The sequence below is a fragment of the Tupaia chinensis genome, unplaced genomic scaffold (assembly GCF_000334495.1).
Source record: "Tupaia chinensis unplaced genomic scaffold, TupChi_1.0 Scaffold000063_1, whole genome shotgun sequence".
NCBI classification, from domain to species: Eukaryota; Metazoa; Chordata; class Mammalia; order Scandentia; family Tupaiidae; genus Tupaia; species Tupaia belangeri.
The window spans coordinates 1217407-1224996 of NW_006159521.1; the positions used below are offsets into that span (position 1 = coordinate 1217407).

Genomic DNA, 7590 nt, shown 5'->3' on the forward strand with positions numbered 1-7590 from the left:
GTAGGGAAGAGCTTTTAGCTATAGGGCACATGCGCTCACCAGAAAGACAGAGACAGAGAGACAGAACGTGAGAAATCACCCTCGGGGGTGGGGGGATGGCCATGCCACAATCCCTTCTCCTCCATTCTCCTCCCAGGATCCTGGGCATGCACGCACACACACGCCCAGTGTGTGTTTAAGCCACCGGGTCCAGGACTTGAACCTCGGTCGACTACATGGGAGTCTCGCCATTATGCCAACTGCTTATCTCCAAAAATTTTTTTTTTCTTATTTATGATCAGTTAGTTAATTAGGTTCTTGGGAAAAAATTTAGAACACCAATTTGTGTGCATAAACTCCATTTGTAAGGGCACAGAGTGCAGGTAGCCCTGGAGCTAAGGAACACCTTTGATTTTTGGTAAATTTGTGAGTCCACAGCTTTCTGATGAACCTTGTGCTGCTCTGAAATCTCGTATTTCTCCTTCTCTGTGTCGAAGATCTCAGCTTCCTGGTGTCTGGGCTTTCACAGTTTCTTTTTCTTGAAATAAGCATCAGTGAGGTATTTTGGAATTTTTACTTTGCTAATACCAATTTTCATGGAGGTGGTGATGACACATTTCTGGTGTGTTCTACGCAGTGGAACTTGATTGAGAACCAGCGGTCCAGTTACAAGAAGCAAGCCGCTGCTCAGCTGCTTCAGGAAAACCACTCTCTTGCCTCTGTGGTGCCCAGTGAGGATGATCAGAATGGTCCCAGGAGTGATGCTGGCTCGCAGCTTTCTCACTTGCTGACTGAAGGCCTTTTTTGCTGTGGCTCAACAGCTTTCGAGGCACATCTTCAGTAGGATAATACCTAGGCATTTTGCACAGTTTAACCACCGGTACCGCCATTCTTGTCTCCAACAACTGGTTTTGTAACAGTCACAAGAATCTCTTCTTTTTCTTTTTGATCCTGGATTTAGTGGCTGATTATCTCCTCTTGTACATGACCTTCTTGGTATACATGGCATATCGGGAGTATCTGCTGATGCCCCAGACTAGGACCGGGTTCCAGCTGCAATGGGACTTCCCCTTCTTGGGCTTTTTAGCATTGGGGGGTCACCCTTTTTAACTTTGCCACTGGCATCAGCCTTCTTGGCTTCAGGGTACTCTTCCTTTGTATCCTGCTTCACAGCTTTTTCACCTGCCATCTTGTATAGTAGGAAAGAGAAGATAAATAATTCTTAAAAAAAAAAAAGAATAAGTATAATTTATTTTATTTCCAATAACATAGAAAAGTATCCTTTAAAAAGTCTTTCTACTATTTGTTGCAGTTGAATACTAATACCATATCTAATCAGAATTCTTTTTTTTTTTTTTTTTCTTTTGTAACTATAGGGCAGGTGTACTCACCAAAGATAGAACAAACTACCATGTCTGGGACTTGAACTGCAGTCGGCTATGTGGGAGTCCAGAGCCTTAACCACTACTTTACCTGCTGGCCTTTCAAAATTCTGCATATAGACTAGTAAGAGAAAGGTAAGAGACATTGATTAATCCTCAACTTTTTTTTTGGAGAGTTTTTTTTTGTTTGTTTGTTTGTTTTTTGCTATAGGGCACATGCACTCACCAGACAGACAGAGACAGAGAGAAAGAAAGCGAGAAGTCACCCCCCCAGGGGGGATGGCCATGCCGCAATCCCTTCTCCTCCATTCTCCTCTCGGGATCCTGGGCACACACGTACATGCGTCCGGTGTGAGTTTTAAGCCACTGGGTCCGGGACGTGAACCGCGGTTGACTACATGGGAGTCCAGCGACATAGCCATTACGCCAACTGCTGGTCCCTTAATCCTAAACTTTTAAGTTAAATATACATTTGAAAATTTCTAGAGTGACCCTGATAGAATAGATAGAAAGTTATAGCAGAAAGCAAATAGAATGGGAGAGGGAGACTTCATATAGTGTGGGAAGAAAAAAGAGAGAAAGAAAGCAAAGGGTAGGAGAAGGATAGAGTAGACATAGTATGGTAGTAATAAGGCCAAATAAATCGGCAATTATATTGAAAATATTTACACAAAATAGACTTGTACTTTAATTCCATTTTTTTTCATAAACTTTTTAGAGTCCACCCATGAGGATAGGGAGAAATTGAAATTCTTGTATATTGCTGGGGGGAATATAAGATGATATAGCTGTTGTAGAAAACTATTTACCAGTTTCTCAAAAGGTTAAACTTGGGGGAACTAGCAGTTAGCGTAATGCTATGTTGCTGGACTCCCACGTAATCAACCGCGGTTCGCGTCCCGGACCCGGTGGCTTAAAACTCACGCCGGGCACGTGTGCGTACGTCCCCAAGATCCCGAGAGGAGAATGGAGGAGAAGGGATTGCGGCGTGACCATCCCCCCTGGGGGGTGATTTCTTGCTTTCTGTCTCTATGTCTCTCTCTGTCTGTCTGGCGAGCGCACGCGCCCTATAACAAAAACCTCTCCAAAAAAAAAAAAAAAAAAGAAAAAGGTTAAACTTGGAACCAGCAAGTTACATGGTGGGTAAGGTGCTGGACTCCCATTTGGCTGACTGTGATTTGAGTCCCAGAACTGGCGGTTTGAAAATTATGCCAGGTGTGTGTGTGTGTATGGCCAAAATCCCAAGAGGAGCATGGAGGAAAAGGGATTGCGATGCGGCTGTTACCCTGGGAGGTGATTTCTCATTTTGTCTCCCACTTCCTCTGTCTCTCCCTGGTAAGAGCACACCTTATGGCAAAAACCTTAAAAAAAAAGAAAAAAGGTTAAACATATACCATATGTTCCAGCAGTCCCACTCCAAATTAATTGAAAATGGGGTCTTGAACAGATATTTGTAGAGCATGTTCATAGTAGCATTATTCACAGTAGCCTAAAAGGTAAAAGCAGCCTGAATGTCCACTGAAAGATGAGTGGACAGAACCTGGTACATTCATACAATGGGATATTATTCAGCCTTAGAAAGGCAGGACATTCTGATGCTTCAGCATGGATGGACCTTGAAAACATTATGCTTTGTGAACAAAGGACAAATACTGTATGAGTCCACTTATGTGAAGTAGCTACAATAGGCAAATTCATAGAAACAAAGTAAGATGAAGATTACCGAGGGCAGAGAGGATTGAGAAAGGGGAGTTGTTGTTATTTTAAATTTTTATTTGTCATCATCTTCATTATTATTACATTTTCTACAGGGCATGTGCACTCACCAGAGAGAAGGAGAAATTAAAGCAAAGCCACCAGAAAAGATCTAGAACACCAATTTGTGAGGATAAACTCCATTTGTAAGGGCAAACACGGATTGCAGGTAACTCTAGAGCTGAGGAACAGCTTTGATTTTTGGTAAAATTTGCAAGTCCACAGTTTTCTGATCAATCTTGCACTGCTCTGAAATCTCATATTTCTCCTTCTCTATGTTGAAGATGTCACCTTCCTGGTGTCTGGGCTTCCGCAGTTTCTTTTTCTTGAAGTAAGCATCGATAAGGTGCTTTGGGATTTTTACTTTGCTAATATCAATTTTCATGGAGGTGGCAATGACAAATTTCTGGTGTGTTCTACGCAGTGGAACTTGATTGAGAACCAGCGGTCCAGTTACAAGAAGCAAGCCGCTGCTCAGCTGCTTCAGGAAAACCACTCTCTTGCGTCTGTGGCGCCCAGTGAGGATGATCACAATGGTCCCAGGAGTGATGCTGGCTCGCAGCTTTCTCACTTGCTGACTGTAGGGTTTTTTGCCATGGCTCAACAACTTTCGAGGCACATCTTCAGTAGGATATAATACCTAGGCATTTTGCACAGTTTAACCACCTGGGTACCACCATTCTTGTCTCCACCAACCAGTTTTGTGACAGTCGCAAGAACCTTCTCTTCCTTTTTCTTTTCGATCCTGGATTTAGTGGCCGAGTATCTCCTCTTGTACATGGCATGGCCTTCTGGAATACATGGCAGGCCGGGAGTATCTGCTGATGCCCTGGACTAGGACAGGGTTTCGGCTGCAATGGGGCTTCCCCTTCTTGGGCTTTTTAGCATTAGGGTCACCCTTTTTAACCTTGCCACTGGCATCTTCCTTCTTGGCCTCAGGTTTCTTCTTAGTATCCTGCTTTTGCAGCTTTATTGCCTGCCATCGTGTACAGTGGGAAAGAGCCCAGGGAGTTATTTTTTAATGGGTACAGAGTTGATTTAGGGACGATGAAAAGATTTTAGGTATAGAAAATGGTGGTGGTTACACAATATTGTGAATGTGTTCAGTACCACTGAATTATACATTTACAGATAGATAAAAGGAATAACTATTACGTTATGAATAATTAACCCCTCCACACACCACAGAAACCTAAAAATGATCATACAGCCGTGATACAGTTGGTAGCATACTCCACTGGAAGCCGCATAACTGACCGCAGTTCATATCCGCCCCCCAGTCAACCTGAATCACGCCAGGTGCATGTGTGCTTAAGATCTTGATGAGCCTAAGGGCTAGAGGAGAGGGTCACACTGTGACAAGAAAGGGTGTCCCTCTTTTTCTTTTCTCTCTCTTGTATATGCACACACACTGTATCATGAATAAAATAAAAATTAAAAAAAATGCTAACATATGGTTGGAAGAATCCCACTAAAGAAAATTTTTTTTTTCCTTTTTAATAGATTTTTGCTATAGGGCATGTGTGCTTGCTAGAGTGACAGAGACAGAAAGTGAGAAATCCTGCCCCAGGAGGGATGACCATGCTGCATCTCTTCTACACTCTCCTCTCGGGATCTTGGGCATGCATGCATGCACATGCACCTGGCATGAGTTTCAAGCCATCGGATCTAGGACTGGAAACGTGGTTGGCCGTGTGGGAGTCCAGCGATGTAACCATTTCACCATCTGCTGGTCCCAAAGAAATGTTTTTTAATTGGGTTTTATTTTTTTACTTTCTGTATTATATGTTGTAGTAAGTTCTATTTTCGTTGTTGTTAAATAACAGGCATGTGTGTTTTTGTTTTTAGGGGGGAGAGGTTTTTGCTATAGGGCGTGTGCGCTCGCCAGAAAGTCAGAGACAGACAGAAAGCGATAAATCACCTCCCTAGGTAGGATGGCCATGCCACAGTCCCTTCTCCTCCATTCTCCTCTTGGGATCTTGGACACGCAAGCACACGCACCCGATGTGAGTTTAAGCCACTGGGTTCGGGACTCAAACCCTGGTTGACTACATGGGAGTCCAGCGACATAGCCATTACACCAACTGCTGGTCCCAACAGGCATGTGTTTCTATAATCAGAAAAAAGCAAATATATGTATATTTAAAAGACATATAAATACATATATATGTCAAAATTTTGTTCAGAAGATATAAATATCATAAGGATTATTTGTAATAGAAATCTTCTTGCTAGTTAAAATTTTTGAATTACTTGATCAGATGATATTTTTCCATAGGACTATGACTAAAAATGTAAAGCTTCCATAGACCTGATATTAACCCATGAGTAAAGGTAAACGTCTCTTTTTTTCTTTTTTCTTAGAATTATTTAACTTTATTTATGTATGTTTTCTAATTTGACCAGAGAGGGACAGAGAGAGAGAGAGAAAGTGAGAAAGCAAGCTGCCAGGTCGGGGACTTGAACCATGGTTGGCCATGTGGAAGTCCGGCGCCTTCAACCACCATGCCACCTGCCAGCCCCTGTGTAAACTTCTTTAGTAAAAATTACGTTTTCATTTGTTATAGATGTTTTCTAGTTTTATAAAACTGGAAATGAGATGAAACCTAACTTTTATTAAAGAGAAAGTTTACTTTTACTCATGGGTTAATTACAGTTTCATATATCAGTTGTTTTTAATCATCTACATTTTCATTTTTTTATTTTAAATTACCAGAGGATGCATGTACTTACCAGAAGGATGTATGCTCAACAGAGAGAGACAGAGGGAGGGGGAGAAAGCACCCCAAAGGGGTACCACAATCCCTTCTCCATTTCTCCATCCTGTTGGGAGTTAGAGATTGCACATACATGCTCCCAGAGTGGTTTTCAGGTTGCCAGGGCCGTGATTTGAACCGTGCTGTTCGCCACGACGAATCCAGCTCCCTTAACCACCAGGCCATGACTGGCCTTGCAGTTCAAGTCTAAAACACAGTAAAAGTAACTGAAAACTGAGGTGTGTAGATTTTGATTCACATTGAGTTAAGTGAGGCCTGATGCAATACGAGACATGACTTGATTTGAGTAGCTCCTTAAGAATCAGGGTATATCTGAGTTTAGGTTCTCTCTCTGCCATTTCTTACCTGTGTAGTGTTAGGCAAATTAATGTCTCTGAACTTTATTTCTCTCATAAAGTGAAAATAATATCAATATGTCTACCATAGAAAAGTAGTTAAGGGACCAGCAGTTAGCGTAATGGCTATGTCACTGGACTCCCATGTAGTCGACCGTGGTTCGGATCTGGTGGCTTAAACTCACACCGGGCGCTTGTGCGTGCGTGCCCAGGATCCCGAGAGGAGAATGGAGGGGAAGGGATTGTGGCGTGGTCATCCCCCCTGAGGGGTGATTTCTCGCTTTCTGTCTCTCTGTCTCTGTCTGGCGAGCGCACACACCCTATAGCAAAAACCTCTCCAAAAAAAAAAAAAAAAGAAAAGTAGATAAATAAGGTAACTTAGGTGAAGTATCTTATGTGTGTATGTGTGTGTGTGTATATACACATGCTTTTTTTTGGGGAGAGGCTTTTGCTATAGGGTACATGCACTCATCAGAAAGACAGAGAGAGACAGAGATACAGAAAGCAAGAAATCACCCTCTTTGGGGGATGGCCATGCCGCAATCCCTTCTTCTCCATTCTCGTCTTGGGATCTTAGGCATGCATGCACGCACACGCACCCGGCATGAATTTAAGCCACGGGTCCAGGACTCAAACGGAGGTCGACTACATGGGAGTCCAGTGACATAGCTGTTACTCCAACTGCTGGTCCCTCCATTTTCTTTTTAAGAGTGATTTTTGCTTTAGGGCACATGCGCTTGTTGGAGAAAGAGAGACAGGAAGCAAGAAATTATCTTCCTTGGGGATGGCCACGCTGCATTCCCTTCTCTTCTATTCTTTTTTCAGGATCTTGGGCACACATGTACATGCACTTGGCATGAGTTTAAGTCACTGAGTCCAGGACTCAGACCATGGTTGAGTACATGGGAGTCCATTGAAGTAACCATGAGGCCATCTACTGGTCCCAGAACAAGTTCATTTTTTTTTTTTAATTGCCAGCAGGCACATGAGAGCATGTGGGAATATATATATATATATGTATGTATGTATATATGTATGTATATATATATGTATGTATATATATATACGTATATATACACACACACAGACATAGAGGGAGGGAGGGAGGGAGATACGTGTATGGGATAAAATGTTTTGGAAGAAAATTACAGTGCACTTATCACCAGATTTTACCTTTGTCCATATCTGTTTTTGAGTTTTTAGTATCTGCTTACTGTTTGAAGAGAATCCTAACCTTTTTTCAGGCTTTAAGTCTTAGGCACATTTTTCTTAACATTGTTGGATTTTGACTTATTAAAGCTAAAACTGCAGGACCAGCAATAGGCGTAATGGCTATGTCACTGGACTCCCATGTAGTCGACC

The 7590-nt window shown here is 42.4% G+C and overlaps 1 protein-coding gene and 2 pseudogenes across 8 annotated transcripts in view; 1 reads left to right on the plus strand and 2 right to left on the minus strand.

Moving 5' to 3' along the window:
- CSNK1G1 (casein kinase 1 gamma 1) overlaps positions 1-7590 on the plus strand; it is a 207743-nt gene that overhangs the window by 46251 nt on the left and 153902 nt on the right. The gene's annotated exons all lie outside the window — the stretch shown is intronic.
- LOC114004706 (60S ribosomal protein L6 pseudogene) lies at positions 310-1168 on the minus strand (annotated as a pseudogene).
- On the minus strand, positions 3229-4366 carry LOC114004947 (60S ribosomal protein L6 pseudogene; annotated as a pseudogene).